This window comes from Chlorocebus sabaeus, chromosome 20 (assembly GCF_047675955.1).
Source record: "Chlorocebus sabaeus isolate Y175 chromosome 20, mChlSab1.0.hap1, whole genome shotgun sequence".
NCBI classification, from domain to species: domain Eukaryota; kingdom Metazoa; phylum Chordata; class Mammalia; order Primates; family Cercopithecidae; genus Chlorocebus; species Chlorocebus sabaeus.
In genome coordinates, this window is record NC_132923.1 from 24,921,551 (window position 1) to 24,940,373 (window position 18,823).

Sequence of the window (18,823 nt, forward strand, 5' to 3'; positions counted from 1 at the left end):
CCAGTTAATTTTTGTATTTTTTTGTAGAGATGGGATTTCACCATGTTGCCCAGGATGGTCTCGAATTCCTTGGGCTTAAGTGATCCACCTGCCTTGGCCTCCCAAAGTGCTGGGATTACAGATGTGTGTCACTGTGCCTAGTCTACATATTTCATTTCTGAAAGTTCTCCCCTCACCCACAAAAAAGCTATTTGTAACTTCTCATAATCTCATTATTTTTCTCAGTATAGTAAAATGGTGAAAAGCCTGACTTTAGGACCCATACTGCCTGGCTAGAATCCTGGTTCTACCACTTTACTAACCTTGGTCAAGTTATATCCCCATTCTGTGCTTCATTCCTTCACCTGTAAAATGGGGATGATAATAATCCCTACTTTAGAGTTTTGTGAGGATTAATTAACATGTAAAGTACTGGAACAGTTCAAGGTTCCAACTGATAGCTACAAAATGTTAGCTATCATAATCCCACCATTCTTATATTTTTAATCTTTACCTTGCTAAACACACTGATTTTAAATTCCTGTCTAATAATTCCAAAATATGAAGTCAATGGGAGTCCAATTCAGTTATCTGTTATCTTGGCTAGTCCATATTTTCAGTGTCTTTTTCTTTTAGAGTTCTGTGATCTTTTACTGTGCTGTGCATTTGCTTCTGCCAAGTGCCTGGTGTTACTAGTGACCAAAATTACTTTGAATCATAGTCAAATTTTAAGATATTTCTGGGCTAACCCAAAAACTGCGATTTAGATATGGAAACATAAAGGCTAGGGTGCAACTATAAAATGTCAAAGAATAACAACCCCCAAACTTGCACCACCACTTTAACTTAGTGCCAACATTTGCGACAGTCTAGTTTCCTTGGAGTTGGCAGGAAGAGGCGTGGGGAGGGGTGCACAGACACTCGGTGGGATGCCTCCTCATAGACTGAGCTTAGTCTCCTATCCTCTTATGTCTGCGAAGGCAATGAAGCCATAAGCCCAGGTTTAGCTAGTTCAGTAGGTGCCATCAAGCCAAAAATAGGCTCTGAGTGCTGGTTCTAGCTTTCACTTACTTTTTAGCCTTTGAGCATGTCTCATAAATGTCAGTTCCTTGATATTGTTCCTTTAGGTTTACAGTTGTAAAAGGGACCTTCATTTAAAAAATCTTACATGGCCAATATGCACATCTTCACAAGTGAGAAGTCATAAACCTACTTTTTTTTTTTTTTTTTTTTTTTGAGATGGAGTCTTGCTCTTTTTGCCCAGGCTGGAGTACGATGGTGCGATCTTGGCTCACTGCAACCTCCGCCTCCCAGGTTCAAGCAATTCTCCCGCCTCAGCCTCCCAAGAGCTGGGATTATAGGTGCGGGCCACCATGCCCAGCTAATTTGTATTTTTAGTAGAGACAGAGTTTCGCCATGTTAGCCAGGCTGGTCTCGAACTCCTGATGTCAAGTGATCCGGCCGCCTCGGCCTCCCAAAGTGCTAGGATTACAGGAGTGAGCCACTGTGCCCAGCCATGAACCTATACGTGATGAAAACATTTCTTTATAATATTCTCAACATAAAATTTTGACTATTAGTTTGTTATCAAGAATATAATCTATAATAGTGTGATAATTTAATCACAGAATACTACTTTGTATTTTCTATCACCATTTTTTTAAAGAATGGAGAAACAGGAGAGGAGGGTAGGAGTGTCAGAATCACCTGGGCAAAGAACCACTACCCTCCAGGCAAAGAATCTGTCAGTTCCTTTTCTTTTCCACTACATGACTCTAGTCTAAGCAACCTCCTGGGACTACTGAAATAGCCTCTTAACTGGTCCATTGTTGCTCACTTGGGTTTCTCTACATTGCAGCCAGAATGGTCTTTTCAAAACAGAAAATTGAATGATTTCATTTTGCTCATAGGGTAAAGATTAAACTCCAAGTCCTCAAAGCTCCTAATGATTTGGCCTGTATCCTCTTCGTCTTGCTCCATATCCCTATTTACTCTCTATGACAGTCACACTGGCCATCTTTCAGTTTCTTAAACCTGATATGCTCCCTTCTGCCACAGGGCTTTTGCAGAAGCTATTCCCTTTGCCTGCAATGACTTCTTCCTTCTCCACTTAGTTAATAATGCCTGCTCTTTTCCTTGGACCTGAGCACAAGTATTAATTCCATAAGATATCCTTCCCTGACCCCTTTGAGTCAAAACTTTATATACTCTTACAGTATTGGACATTTTTCCTAAGCAATACTGATCACAGATGCAAATCAATGCTTTCTGTAAATCTCTGTGATTTACCTAAATTAGACTGTTGAATATCATACAAATTATTTGCCACATATAATAATCTCAGAATTACTGTTAAAACCTAATTTACATTCTATTTTTAGAATATCTGCAATGTGATCTGAGTTCTTACATTCAATGACTACCATATTGTTATACATAAGGAGTTTTTAATCTAATTCTTTATCAAAAAAAAGTCTAAAACAGATTGTTTCAATGATTCCAGATTTTACGTATGGAAACTAATAAATACATGCACATATAGAAACTAATAAACACATGCACACGTTGCATGGCTGAGTGTTGCCACATAGAACTGTACAAATAATCCCTAAATGACAGTTTTTGCAGTATTAGTATAAATACTTAATTTGAGAAGAGAGTCATGATTCTGAATTTTTTTCTGAAAGATAACTAAGTAAACATTTTTGTGAAATTCAAATATAATAGCTTTGTTTACCCTACTGTGAATTTTCATGTCATGAGGCAAACAACACTTGTACTGTTTTGAAGACTTCAACAAAAGATTATACAAAATTATATCTTTCCTGTATGCTTTGTCTCAATGCATTAAAAAAAAATTCTCCCTTTGTTGATTCAGTTTAAACTGTCAGTCATCAAGGTTACATAGGTCATCAGATCGAGCCATCTTCTCTCTTCAGAGAAACAAGTATTTTAGAAACAAACGAAAATACTTTCAAGACAAACCCAAAGGTTACTAAAATTGTTACTTTAAATCATTTTAAATCTCCAAAGTAAAATATATTCTTCATATTAAAATGATTTAAAAGAAAGAGATGGTCTCTTTTGGCTATAACTTTTCCTCCTAAATGTTTAATACTGGGAATGCTTCTAATTACCAGAATAAGGGGGGAATATCACGGTATCCAAAAATATCCTATACTCTGTGCCTTTAGAAACTACATGTGCTCTTGGATCCATGAGCTGTCAAAAAAACAGTGAATGCATATCCTGTTTTAGCAACATAGCAAATGATCAAAAGCACATCACCAGTAAATGTTTGACTAAGGGAAATGAAAATGAAAGACTGCTTTTTACATGTATTACCATCTACTTAAATGAATATTCTTCAGTAACTATTAATCATCGCAGACAAAACATTTGTAAGCCATGCAGAAAAATTTTAAGGCCATGACTAATACTTTCTAGGTTGACCAAAATACATTATTTTCCTTAAAAGATACATTTGGCCAGGTGTACTAAATTATGCCAAGTATAGTTAAGTATACCAATTCTGGAATCTTGATAGATACATTTCCATAAATAGAGGTATTTACTCTAACTTTATTCCCTTAACAGCACTGCCACATAAACTATATATGACCAAAACTAAAGCATGCCAAAGCTAATGAAAAAGTATGAATTTGGAGTAATTGTAAGCAAAAATGCATAATTATAACTAAAGTTTCTGGTATCTTTGTTTTTTAGACTATTATCCAGCTAAAATGTTATAACCTTTTCTTGAAGGGAAAGTAAAAACATGTAACCAACAGCAACTAAATTTTATATATCATTCTGTCACTTAAAAAGCTCTTTCGAAACTTTTTATATTTTAGGTAATCAAAACCAAAACTATGTCATTACCCCCACTATAAAGAAACATACAAGGCTTAACTTGGATTAAATGACTTAAGCATAAAGTAATTAGGAAGCTGTATTCAAACCTCTAGATTTTAAATGTTGCTCTCTTTTGAATATATTATGCTGTTATATAACAACAACACAACAATAATGACAAACATTTACTGAGTGCTTACCATGTGCCAGGAAGTGCTGTAAGAAATCCTCACAATAAGCTTACGAGGCAGATACTAGTAATATCCCCAAAGTCACATATCTAGGAAGAAAAGCCACGATTTAAACTCAGGCAACCTGCTTTCAGGGTTCACAATCTAACATGCTAAATTGCCTGTATTCATTCATGTACATAAACTTGTATATGCATAGAATACCTTTGGGAAGGAAGCTGAGGAATGATGGGACATGGAAAGAAAAGACATTTTTCTCTGTGTAGTTTGTATGTATTTTTTGAAACCCAGGGAGAGGAAGGGGGTGTAGGTAGACAGAATGTTATAGACATGGAATTCCAGAAAAAAGGCAGAGATTCAAGAAACTCTGTGATCTGTGATGATCTAATGGAAAAACTATATTTTTTAAAAAGTCTAGGTGGCCTGAGCATTTACTGTGAAAGGCTGAGAGAGGAAAGGACTTAGTACGTGTGTGTGTGTGTGTGTGTGTGTGTGTGTGTGTGTGTGTTTGGAGATGGAGTCTCACTTTGTCGCCCAGGCTGGAGTGCAGTGGCGCAATCTCAGCTTACAGCAACCTCCGCCTCCTTGGTTCAAGCGATTCTTCGGCATTAGCCTCCCAAGTAGCTGGGACTACAGGTATATGCCACCACGCCCAGCTAATTTTTTGTATTTATAGTACACAGAGTTTTACCATGCTGGTCAGGCTGGTATTGAACTCCTGACCTCAGGTGATCCGCCCTCCCTGGCCTCCCAAAGTGCTGGGATTACAGGCGTGAGCCACTGTGCCTGGCCCATATATGGTTTTAAATAGCAGGCTATAAAAGTTCCTCTATGACATCCTATGAACTTGAAACTTTCCTATCAGATGAGAAAAGTCACCTAAGGCTTTTGAACAAGAGTTTGAAGAGAAAAATGAAAGCTCTATGAGTACTCTGTAGATTGCAACAGAGGAATGAAAAACTAGAGAAGGAAGATCAGTTAGGAGGGCAAGGAAGCAAACTTTTTTTTAAAGTGCCTTTTTCTTAGCCTTTAGCAATCTTCAAGGCAGACATTTTCTTCTCTTCAAAATGCAGATAAATTACAGATGCCATTCCTACTGCCCAGAACAATAGTTGGGAAACAGTAGATGCTCAGTAAACATTTATTGAATGAAAGAAAAAAAGGGCTGAGCCTGGATTCAAAGCTAGGTTTTATCTAACACTAATGCCTAAGACTTTTTCCACTATATTTGGTAATTCAATTAATCCAAGCAATCTTTAAAATTTGGTGAGACCCTTTAGGTAGGGAGCTAATCTTAAAGTAAAGGACATAGTTCTGCAATGTTGCTGTGAACACCAAATTAGATAATGCATATGTAGCACTTAGGAGAGTGCCTGGCAACTGTCCACTTAAAAAAGATACTACTATCACTACTTTATTAATGTAACTAGAGTGTTATTGGTATTCTGAGAAGAATTTTGGAAAGGTAATGTAAGACAAGAATGGAAAGCACTGTCAGATTAGGAACCCCAAATCAGGAGGCAGTATAATCAAATTTGATTCTTAACTTTATTGGATTCCTTAATCTAGTAAGTCCAGTTCTTTGAAAAGAATATATACACTGGGGGAAGTGAGGGATGTTGGAGACGAGGGAACCCAAACGAACAACCTCTGATCAAAAACAAAGAGCCTTGGCCAGGCACAGAGGTTCACGCCTGTAATCCCAGCACTTTGGGAGGCCAAGGAGGGTGAATCATGAGGGTCAGGAGATCGCGACCATCCTGGCCAACATGGTGAAACTCCGTCTCTACTAAAAATACAAAAATTAGCTGGGCGTGGTGGCTCTTGCCTGTAACCCCAGCTACTCAGGAGGCTGAGGCAGAAGAATCGCTAGAACCAGGGAGCCAGAGGTTGCAGTGAGCCGAGATCATGCCATTGGCTCCAGCCTGGCAACAGCACGAGATTCCGTCTCAAAACAACAACAACAACAAAAAAAACCAAAGAGCCTTTTGAAGGAATATCTGGGTCCAAAATCAGGATCTATAAGTTATGTTAGCCTGGACAAGTCATTTATCCTCATTAATATTCAACTTCTTTATTTACACAACAAAGCTGGACTAAGATACCTCACTGGTTTCTGATAAGTAAACAATATATTTAATAATATATTTTAGGTACAGAAGCTTAATGCTTTTTTCCTTCCCAAACTAAAGTGAAAAGAGAGAATCAATGTTTTAGTTTATTATAAACACTGCCACATTAGAAAACTACTATTAGAATCCCCGTTTATTGGGCTGGGCGCGGTGGCTCAAGCCTGTAATCCCAGCACTTTCGGAGGCCGAGACGGGCGGATCACGAGGTCAGGAGATCGAGGCTAACTCCTGGCTAACTCGGTGAAACCCCGTCTCTACCAAAAAATACAAAAAACTAGCCAGGCGAGGTGGCGGGCGCCTGTAGTCCCAGCTACTCGGGAGGCTGAGGCAGGAGAATGGCGTAAACCCGGGAGGCGGAGCTTGCAGTGAGCTGAGATCCGGCCACTGCACTCCAGCCTGGGCGACAAAGCAAGACTCCGTCTCAAAAAAACAAACAAACAAACTAACAAACAAAAAAGAATCCCCGTTTATTAAATCTGTTTGCTCATACAAGAGCTTCAAATCTCTTTAAGGATGGCCAGAGTGTTATGAGTTTCCTATCCCTGTAAGTGCTAGAGTTCTACACAAATTTTTGTTCCCACAGCTATTAGTTTTGTGAGGAGAAATAACACTTATATAGACACCTTTGTCTTGAAAACATCCGATTGAGGAACAATCTTAGTCCTGATCAAGTTAATTTTTTCAGATGAGAGAAGGTTGGGAAAAACAAGGAAATTAAAGTCTTGCCTTCATGAGAGATGAACTAATTTGAACAGGATCTAGAAATGACCATTAAATAATAATTAGCTTAATTAGGAACCTTTGATTTCATGCCAAATGCTAAGACATACACAAAAAGAGATACATCATAACTATTTGACTAACAGAATTTCTAGGATTTATTCTGAAGAATTACGTTGGGAAAGCCATTCTACTTTCTTACCAAGGAACCAAAAAGAGATCCTCTAAATTGGAAATTGTTTTTCCTTTTCCCCTGAGACGGAGTCTCATTCTGTCGCCCAGGCTGGAGTGCAGTAGTGCAATCTCGGCTCACTGAAAGCTCCGCCTTCCGGGTTCAAGTGATTCTCCTGTCTCAGCCTCCTGAGTAGCTGGGATTACAGGCGTGTGCCAACACGCCCGGCTAATTTTTTGTATTTTTCGTAAAGACAAGGTTTCACCATGTTGGTCAGGCTGGTCTCAAACTCCCGACCTTGCAATCCCCCCGCCTTGGTCTCCCAAAGTGCTGGGATTACAGGCGTCAGCCACTGTGCCCGGCCCCTAAATTGGAAATCTTAACCTGGCAATCAGGAGTTATGAATCGCTGACCACAGATGTATATAAATAGATTTCTTCAGATAATCAGGGAGTTTCAAACATTCTTTTTGTATGTCCATCAACCATAACAGACTAAATAAGCTACCATCAGCTTACACCTGGATCACTACAATAGCCTCTCATCTGATCTCCCTACATCCAATATTCTCCCCCTCCAATATATTCAAAAGGAAGCTAAAATGAACTTTGTAAAATGACAAATTTAATCACTCAGTGACCTCCTCCAAATCCCTTCAGATACTTTAGTGATTTCCCATTTCCCTTAAAGATAAAGACCAAAGATGTTAACATGGCTTACAAGGGTCTGCACAGTTGGGTCCCTAACTGTTACTTCACAACAGTGCTCCCTCTCATTCTCAACACTCCAGCCAACTGGCTCTCTTACATCTTCTCCAATGAGCCATGCACTCTCCTGCCGGAAACAAGTCAGCTGATAAAGTGTTCCAGAAAACATAAAGCAATGGGGAGATTGTAGTCCATATGGCATGTAGGTTTATAATCTAGAAAAGAATGATCTTTGAGCAAACAACTAAAGATCATGGGCAGTTAGAGAACACAGTTGGGCAGACATCTGAGGGAAGCAGAAAAGCCTTGAAATGCCAGGTGACTTCAATAAGGAACAAGTAGGGCACTATAATTGGAGGACAATGAGGAAGTCATCAGGAGAAGAGAAGGTAAGAGATTAAATAGAGAGCTAAATACAGGCTTTTAGGCCATGGTAAGGACTTTAGCTTTTACTCGGTATGCATGGGAAGCCACTGGACAGTTTTGAGCAGAGAATGTCAACTTTCCACTGAAATTTTTAAAAGATCTCTCTGGTTATAAAAGAGAAGGTCAAGGGCAGAATCAGGAAGAACTAGAAGGCAACTGAAATAACACAAGAGATAGGAATGCTGACCAAAGGAGTAGCAGTGGAGGTAGTAAGAATTGGTTAACTTCCACATACGTTTTGAAGACAGGGCCAAACAGAGACAAGTTGGGAGAAAAAAAAAAGACTGCTAAAAAATAAACAGAGGATAGACACCAAACCACAGACCCAGGAAGTTCAGAGAACACTAACCATGAAAAATGCCAAAACATCTACACTTAGGTATTATTTCAGACTGCATAAAATCAGGGCAAAGAGAAAATGCTGAAAGCCAGAGGGGGGAAAAACATCTTAACTATAGCAGAACAGAGAAGTATTGCATCAGACTTTTCAGAAACCAGGAAAGCAAGAAGAGAATGAAGTAAAATATTTAAAGTGTTCCCAGAAAAAACCACCAAGTTACAACTCTGTATCAAGTGACACTATCCTCCAAATGAAGGAGAAATGCAGACATTCTCAAAACAAAAATTAAGAGAATTTGTCACCAGCAGACATGACTTGCAAGAAATGTGAAAATTTCTTCAAAAAGAAGGAAAACTACTTAGATGGGAAACTTTACTTTCACTTTTCTTATCCTTTATCAATCTAAACAGATACAGTTTGTTCAAAATAACTGCAACAAGGTATTAGGTGACCATAACTTATGGATAAGTAAAATGAATGACAGCAATGTTATAAGGGACCAGTCTAAGTAACTGAGAATACTCTGTTTCAAGGTACTTGCACTACACATGAAGTGCTATGTTATATGAAAGTGGGCTTGGATTAGTTGTGAATGTATACTGCAAATTCAAGGGCAACTAGTAAAAAAAAAAGTAAAACCAAGTATAATCAATACAGTAAGAGAGGAGAAAAAATGAAGTAACATAAAATGTTCAATTGAAACCAGAAAGCAAAAAAAGAAAGAACAAGGGAGGGCAATGAATAGAAAAGAGTAACAAATATGGTAGATACATATTAATCCAACAACAATTAAGGGACTCTCAGGATGGACTAAAAAAACAAGACCTAACTATATGTTGTCTATAAGAAACTCACTTTAAATATAAATACAGTAGACCCCCATTCATAGTTTTGCTTTTCGCAATTTCAGTGACCCACAGTCAACAGGTATCTGAAAAATATTACAATATTGAGAGAGACTACATTCACATAACTTTTAATAAAGTATACTGTTAGAATTGTTCTATTATTAGGTATTACTGTCAGTCTCTTACTCTAATTTATAAATTAAACTTTATTATAGGTATGTACAGGAAAAAACATAGTACACATAAGGTTTGGTACTATATCTGCGGTTTCAGGCATCCACAGAGGATACTGAAATGTATCCTCCATGGGTAAGTGGGGACTACTGTACACAGATTAAAAGTAAAGAGATGAAGAAAAATATATCATACTAACACTAATAAAAAGAAAGTTAAAAGTAGCTATATTATTCTGAGACAAACCAGGCTTAAGAGTAAGAGAAGTTATCAGGTATGAAGAAGAGTATTACATAACGATAAAGGCATCGATTCTCTAAGAAGACATAACAATTCTTAATGTGCATGCATCTAACAACAGTGTCGAAATGCATGAGGCAAAAACGGATACCACAAGGAGAAACAGACGAATCCATTATTATGCCTGGAACCCTCAACACCCCTGTCAGTAACTGACAGATCCAGCAGGCAGAAAATCAGTAAGGTTGTAGGTGAACTAAACAACACCATCAATCAATTGGATCTAATCGACATTTACAGAATACAGCCAGGTACTGCATGACATTGTTTTAGTCCGCATTGTTTAGACCGCATATGTGATGGTGGTCCTGTAGGATTATAATGGAGTTGAAAAATTCCTATTGCCTAGTGACATCTTAATGATCCTGAACCAGTGTAGGCCTAGGTGAATATGTGTGTTTGTGTCTTAGTTTTTAACAAAAACGTTTTAAAAGTTAAAAAAAGTAAAACATTTTAAAAATAGAAAAAAAATAAGGATATAAAGGAAATATTTTTGAACACATGGACAATGTGTCTGTGTTTTAAGCTAAGTGTTATTACAGGAGTCAAAAAGTTTAGAAAGTAAAAAAGTTACAGTAAGCTAAGGTTGAATTGAAGGATTTACTTTATTTATTTACTTACTTACTTACTTTAGAGACAGGGTCTCGCTCTGTTGCCCAGGCTGGACTGCAGTGGTATGATCATAGCTAGGAGATATGTTGTTAAATGATGTGTGACTGTATTTCTATATATTGGCAAACAAGTGGAAAATAAAATTTAAAAAAAAAATCACTTGCAAAAGTATCTAAAAAGAAATAAGCTACTTAGAGATTAATTTAACAAATTGCCTAATGATATATTTCTCTGAACACATTCCTGTTAAGTGATGTATGACTGTACTTTATCCAACAATGAAAGAATACACACTATTTTCAAGTGCACACAAAACATTTACCAAGACAGACCATATTCTAAATTATAAAGTAAGTCTCAATAAATTTGAAGAAATTTAAATCACACAAAGTATGTTTTCTGACTACTACAGCATTAAATTAGAAACCAGTAACAGAAAGATCAAGAAAATCCCCAAATATTTAGAAACTAAACAACGTATTTCTAAATAATCCATAGTTCAAAGAAGAAATCAAAAGGGAAATTGGTATTTTGAACAGGATGAAAAAGAAAACATATTAAAATTTATAAAATAACCCAGAAATAAATCCCTCACATGTATGGTCAAATGATTTTGAAAATGAGGCCAAGACTATTCAATTGGGAAAGGATGGTCTTTTCAATAGTGCTAGAAAAACTGGATACCCACATGTAAAAGAATGAAGAGTTGGGCCCTCTTCATTGGGCCCACCATAAACAAAAATTGACTCAAAATGGATCAAAGACTAAATGTGAGAGAGCAAAACCATAATGTTCTTGGAAGAAAACACAGGAGGAAAGATACATGACAATGGATTTGGCAATGATTGCTTGGATAAACACCAAAAGCACAGGCAACTACAGAAAAAAACAGATAAATTGGACTACAGGTTGAGTATCCCTCTGGGAACAGAAGGGCTTCAGATTTCAAATATTTTCAGATTTTGGAATATCTGTATACACACAATGAGCTCCATTGGGAATGGGACCCAAGTCTAAACACAAAATTCTTCTATGTTTCATAAACACTTCATACACATAGCCTAAAAGTAATTTAATACAGTATGTTTAACAATTTTGTGCATGAAACAAAGTTTTGACTACTATTTTGACTGCAACACACATGGGGAAGGATATCGAATGTTCCACTTCTGGTGTCATGTCAGCATTCAAAAGTTATGGATTTTGCATTTTGGGATTAAGGATGCTCAACCTTGGTGTGTTCTTTGATGCACAGAAGTTTGCAGTTTTGACATATAGGTATCCCTAATCTATATGAAGTACCTATTAGTAAAAAATTCAGAGGCAGAAAGTAGAATGGTGGTGGTTGGGGGCTGAGAAGGGGGATGGGGAATTACTGTTTAATGGAATCAAGTTTCAGTTACATAAAACGAAGAGTTCTGGAAACGGATGTTGGTGAAGTCTGCACAACAATGTGAATGTACTTAATTTTACTGAATTGTATACTTAAAAATAATTACGATGGTATAAGTTATGTGTATTTTACCACAATATAAAAAAATACAACACAATTCTCCATATTGACTAAAAAAAAAAAAAAAAAATCAGGGCAGAGAAGCCATCAAAGCAGGTCAAGAAAGAGCAACTAGTGAGGCAGTGGGGGCGGGGGGGAACCATGTATATAGTTTATTGGGATAAAGAGAAGAAAATATTTCAAAGAGGAGGAAGCGATCAACTGTCAAATGCTGACATGTAAAGGAAGATGAGAGTGAGAACCTGACCACTGGAGGTCACTGGAGACTTGATAAACCAATTTCAGTGTAATAACCCAGGACAAAAGCACAATTAGGTTCAGGAAAGACTGGGAGGTAAGAAATTGGGAGATGGCACTATAGACAATTTTTTTGAGGAGTTTGCTTGAAGGAGGAATAGAAAAATCAGGAGGTCACTACTACAAGGGGAAGGAGAATGTGGTTTCAACAGGGGTTTTGCCGTATTTATTTTTATAGTAGGTACTCAGTAAATCAAACATTTAAGAGCAACTCAGTAAGTATTTGTCCAGAATGAACTGTTCTCAAGACTAGGTTTACAGCTTGACACTAGAGGTTAAAGTGTTGCAATTTTGAATCTTGTTTTTTATTACCCCCCCTACCCCTACCCCCGGCAATATTACTGATATTACTTCATCTCTCTCCAAGGTCACTCAAGTTTTTCAAAACTATTTTAACAGATATTGCAATAAATGTACAGTCATTTAACTATCCTTCTTGCTGGGCATGTCCAAGTATTTTCTATTATTATAGACAATGCTGTAATGAATCTCTATATAATACACTTTTATCCAGTTGTCATTTTTTTCTTTGGTTTATATTCTCACATGGAACATTAATTAATCAAAGACTAGGAACATTTTTAAGGTTCTTCATGGAGATTAGTAGTTTTATCAACTGGCATTCCAATCAGGAATGTGTGGGTCCCATTTCACCATATCCCTAACAGCACAGTTTCAACATAAATGTTCTTATTTTGTAAATTGTATTATCAAAATTTTATTACTCTAAGCTTCTCTGATTAGTGAGGCTAATGTTTTCAAACATTTATCAGTCATGAGCCTCTTCTGTGAATGCCTATTCTTTTTCATTTATCTTTAAAAAAAGTTTTAAAACAAGTTTTTAAAAAGTTCCTATCAAGCAGTCTGTTCTATAAGAATAGTCACTTTTTTGATTATCTTTTCCCTCAGATGTTGTTTGCTTTTAGCTGTTTATTTTATCACACTCAAGTTAATTTCTATTAATTTTTATTATTTTGTTTTTTGCATTTTTTTTTTCTTTTTTTCAGTTATTTTGCATTAAATCTATGTTTTCCATTGTCATTTTCCCCTCATAGCTCATAAGTCTGGTGTGCAACTGCTAAGGATTGGGCACCAGTAGATTAAAGCAAAAAACTGAGTTTAAGAATGGAAGTTCTGTTGCATGGAATTTAGAAACTCTCTTTTGCTATAACTACTTGGTCTATGGTCTGGCCCACATTTATTTTTTCAGACAGGGTCTCACTCTGTCACCACTGGAGTGCAGTGGCATGATCACAGCTTAGTGTAGCCTCGAACTCTTGACCTCAAGCAATTCCCTCCCACCTCAGCCTCCAAAGTCCTGGGATTATAGGTGTGAGCCACCACATTCAGCTGATCCATATTTAAATGAAAGTTTAGAAGGCTAATAATTTTACGTCGAATAAGTAAATAAACATATAACAAAATATGGTAAAGGCAACTAGATAAATTAGCAAGTAGGACTTAGATTCAGATCACCTATATTTAATCATTGGCTCTAACACTTATAAGCTGGAAGGCTCTGGACTTCTTAACCTTACTCAAGTCTCATGATCTATAAACAACAGTAACAGTTTAACACTTACTGAGGACTCACTATGTGCAAGCATGTTTCTAAGAATTTTACTTTTAGTCAACTTATTTAAAACAACTCTATAATATTATTACAATCACCACTTTGGACAAGAGAAAACATATGACCTACAGAAGTTCAATAACTCACAAAAAATTGTTTTGTGAGCAAAATTCACAAAACAATTAGTAAATGGCAGAACGAGGATTTGAATCTAGGCATTCTGCCTCCAGTGCTCTCATCCTGGCTCCTAAGCACTCTATTATATGGCCTCTTTCATCTTTAAAATGGGAATGATACCACCTACCTTAGGTGTGACGGAAGGATTAAATGAAACAGTATACAAGAAAGAACAAGAAAGTGTGAAGTGGCAAGAATAAGGGACAGTATTAAAGGGGGGTTTGTTTTAAGTAACAACAAAACCTGATAGATACTTTGTATGACTTAAAATAGGTTAAAAAAAAAAAAAAAAAAAAAAGATGGCAGCAAATTCCACAAAGCATATGCAATGAACTAAAATCCTTACAGTAACCTGCTAAGAATACTATGGCGGAGAGTACTTACGCTCTTGCTCTCTGGCTGGAATAAAAACATCTTGCCTGAGACTAGAAGGATATGCAATTTATCCCATGAAAATAATTGTGCAAAGCATTATCCTTAGCAGGCCTGATCAGTTAATATGCCAGTTAAGAAGCCCCACGAAAACAAGAAACTTGCTTTGTCTTTTCTTCCACTTATATCTTGCCACTTCTCTTATGCCAAAATAACGTCTTGGTTTATACCCCTTCCTAAGTAATGCCTTAACCACTCCTTTATCTATCCAAATCCTCTATGCCTTTTGAGGTGCATTTCAAGCCCCAACCTCAGAGTTGTATCCATTAATTCATGCCCACAGTCTTCTTTTCTCTCTCTGACCTCTCATTACCTTTTTTATACTACTTAATCTCTGGTTACATTTTCTTTTGTTGAGATATAATTCACATACTGTAAAATCCACCTTTTTTTTTTTTTTTTTTTTGAGACAGAGTTTTGCTCTTGTAGCCCAGGCTGGAGTGCAATGGCACGATCTCAGCTCACTGCAACCTCCGCCTTCCAGGTTCAATCGATTCTCCTGCCTCAGCCTCCTGAGTAGCTGGGATTACAGGCATGCGTCACCACGCTCAGCTAATTTTTTGTATTTTTAGTAGAACTGGGGTTTATCCACGTTGGTCAGGCTGATCGTGAACTCCTGACCTCAAGTGATCCGCCTGCCTCAGCCTCCCAAAGTGCTGGGATTACAGGCGTGAGCCACCACACCCGACCCACCATTTTAAAGTACACAATTCAGTGGTTTTAAAAATTATATTCACAAGGCTGTTATAACCACCATCACTATCTAATTCCCGTCACCCCCAACCCCCCAAAAAAAACATATCCATGAACAGTTATTCCCCATTTGCCCTCCCTACAGCCTCTGGCAACCACTAATCTACCTACTATCTCTAAAGATTGGCTTTTTCTATACATTTCACACAGATGGAATCATACAACATGTGGCCTTTTGTGTCTGGCTTTTGTGCTTAGCATGTTTCCAAGGTTTATTGATGTTGAAGCGTGTGTCAGTATTTCATTCCTTTTTATAGCTGAATGATATTCTATTGTATGACTACATGATATTTTGTTTATTTATCAGTTGATGGACATTTGGGTTCTTTCCACTTTTTGTTTATTGTAATGAACAGTCTTGTACAAATTTTAGTGTACACACACGTTTCCAATTCTCTTGGGTATATATCTAGCAGCAAAACTGCTAGGTCATAAGATAACTCTCTGTTTTTCTTTTATTTCTTTTATTTTTTTATTTTTCATTGCATCTCTTTAGCATATGTTTAACTTTCTCAGGAACTGCCAAACTGTTTTCCACAGTGGCTGTACCATTTTACATTCTCATCAGCAATGTATGAAAGTTCCAATCTCTCTACATCCTGGCCAACACTTGTTACTGTCCTTTTTTTCCCTAAATTACAGCCATCCTAGTGTGTATGAAATAATATCTCATTATGGTTTTGATTTGCATTTTCCTAAGGTCTCTGTTTACATTTTATTTTATATGATATATAGTCTTCTAATTCACAGTCAGCAAACTTTATCTATGAAGAGCTAGACAGTAAATGTTTTATGCTTTGTGAGTCACATATGGCCTATGTCACATATTATTCTTTCTTATTTTTTTAAAAAAACTCTTTAAAAAGTAAAAGCCATTCTTAGCTTGAGGGCCATACAAAACAGGTCTTGGACCAAAGTTTGGTGACTTCTTCTCTAACTGTTTCATAATTAGCCTTGCCTTTGCTATCACTGTCAACTTTGCTGAAAGCAAGGTAAGGATTATTTTGTATTTCCAGATAGAGATTTGCACAGAGTCTACGAATACAAGAACAGAGGTTCTAAAAATACTTGAACTAGGTCATGCCTGTAATCCCAGCACTTTGGGAGGCTGAGGCGGATGGATCACCCAAGATCAGGAGTTCGAGACCAGGCTGGCCAATATGGCGAAACCTGGTCTCTACTAAAAATACAAACATTAGCCGGGTGTGGTGGCACATACCTGTAGTTCCAGCTACTCAGGAGGCTGAGGCAGGAGAATCATTTGAACCTGGGAGGCAGAGGCTGCAGTGAGCCAAGATCGCAGCACTACACTTCAGCCTGTGTGACAGAGCGAGACTCCATCTCAAAAAATAAAAATAAAAATACTTGAACTAAACTTTTTGCACACAAAAAAAAAGTCAATTAAAAAATACATATACTTGAGGCCAGGCATGGTCGCTCACGCCTATAATCCCAGTACTTTGGGAGGCCAAGGTAGGTGGATCACAATGTCAAGAGATCGAGACCATCCTGGCCAACATGGTGAAACCCTGTCTCTACTAAAAATACAAAAACATTAGCTGGGCCTGGTGGTGCATGCCTGTAATCCCAGCACTTTGGGAGGCTGAGGCAGGCAGATCACTTGAGGTCAGGAGTTCAAGACCAGCCTGGCCAACATGGCAAAACCCTATCTCTACTAAAGATAGAAAAAATCAGCTGGGCATGGTGGCACATGCCTGTAAACCCAGCTACTCAGGAGGGTAAGGTACAAGAATTGCTTGAACCTGGGAGGCAGAGGTGGCAGCGAGCCAAGATCGCGCCACTGAACTACCGTCTGGGCAACAGAGCAAGACTCTGTCTTTAAAAATATACATATATATGTATCTCCCCACAGGCATTATGCAATATAAAGGGTACTAGTTTTTAAGTGATTATTAAAAGTACAAAGTCATTTTTCTTTTTTGAAACTGGGCAACTTGAAAGAATTTTGTTAAGAACCAGAGAAAAGGCTGGGCGTGGTGGCTCACGCCTGTAATCCCAGCACTTTGGGAGGCCAAGGCGGGCAGATCACCTAAGGTCAGAGTTCGAGACCAGCCTGGCCAACATGGTGCAACCCTGTCTCTACTAAAAATACAAAATCAGCTGGGCATGGTGGTGCATGCCTGTAATCCCAGCTACTCGGGAGGCTGAGGCAGGAAAATCGCTTGAACCCGGGAGGCAGAGGTTGCAGTGAGCCGAGATCATGCCATTGCATTCCAACCTTGGCAATAAGAGCAAAAACTGTGTCTCAAACGAACAAACAAACAAACAAAAAGAACCAGAGAAAGACTCTTTCATAATGCTCTTAGAGTCAAAATTATAATCTATTAACTTAGACATACTTCGGAATCAAGTATTTCTAAATCCCACAACTACAAATAAGATTAAAATTACAGTAATACAATGTGGAAGAACTTGCTATCTGTTCCTCTTTATATATAGCCAAAACAAGCAAACAAAAAAGACAGGAACACAGAAGACTTTTAGGGCAGCAAAACTTTTATCTGTATGAAACTATAAGGTGGACACACATCATTTTACATTTGTCTAAACCCAGAGAATATACAACACCAAAAGTGAACTCTAAGGTAAACTATGGACTCTGCATGATTAAGTACGTCTCAATATACATTCATCAGCTGTAACATATGTACCGATTTGGTAGGGGATTTGTTGATAACGAAGGAAACTACACATGTGTGCGGGCAGAAGATAGAGGAGAAATCTGCTCAATTTTATTGTAAACCTAAAACTGCTCTAAAAAAAATTAAGTCGTGCTTGCTTTGGCAGCACATATACTGAAATTGGAATGATACAGGGAAGATTAACACGGCCCCTGCATAAGAATGACACACAAATTCACGAAGCATTCCATATTTTTTTAATTGTCTATTTTTTTAAATGGTATACTTTTCTGGTAAATGTAGAAAAGTCAGAAATTTCAACAATTTGAATTTTACATTTTAGAAATTATAAGTAAATCATATAGAAGTCTTTCTGTATAGAAACTCTTTGATACAGGAGAATGAAAACTAATGTAAAAGATAGCAGATGTAACTAGCTATTTATCTCAGGGCAAGTCACTGAATTCTTTGAAGCCCAAACTTCTTATCTTTAAAAGTAGGAGTGACACTGTCCTACCTTTTTCACAGAATTGTGAAGATCAAATGAGACAAACTTGGTAAAAGTATATTTAAAAAAAAAAGCACTCTACCACTCTACAAATATTATTCATATATATTGTTAGAAGAACTCTAAACCAAAACCAAGTTTTCACTATTAAAATAAGTATAAACAAGAGTTCTCTCACTCTTCACAGTTATAACAAACATTTTTCCTAATAGTCATAATGACATCAATGAACAGTGTGGTGATTCTTTTTTAAGCCTAAAAGAGGAATGAAAATCAGCCCAAACTGGTCTCACATTCTGAATGGCATAAAGGTTAACCTAGTGCATAAAAGCATTCCGACCGGTTTTCCAGGTCTTAGAAACCTAAGACAACAATCATTCTTTTGCACCTTTAGCTTATTCTAGCTAAAAGAAATAATGTATTAAATATTCCTTTAAATACTAATCTGTCTGCAAAAAATTCTATGGGAACG

At 37.3% G+C, this 18,823-nt stretch overlaps 1 protein-coding gene and 1 non-coding gene across 5 annotated transcripts in view; one reads left to right on the forward strand and one right to left on the reverse strand.

The window, feature by feature from the left end:
- Positions 1-18,823, reverse strand: part of RAP1A (RAP1A, member of RAS oncogene family) — a 93,464-nt gene that overhangs the window by 44,873 nt on the left and 29,768 nt on the right. Inside the window, exons 1-2 of one of the 4 annotated variants that reach the window (XM_007977576.3) lie at positions 9,378-9,427; positions 4,035-4,114 (exon numbers count right to left, since the gene is read on the reverse strand). The exons of the other annotated variants lie outside the window; for them this stretch is intronic. The gene's annotated coding sequence lies outside the window, so the exon portion shown is untranslated. Of the gene's footprint in view, positions 1-4,034; positions 4,115-9,377; positions 9,428-18,823 lie in introns of those variants that run through there. 4 annotated transcript variants of the gene reach the window in all.
- LOC119624542 (U6 spliceosomal RNA) lies at positions 17,994-18,100 on the forward strand. Its single transcript, XR_005240708.1, has one exon. It is a non-coding gene; the product is annotated as a U6 spliceosomal RNA (small nuclear RNA).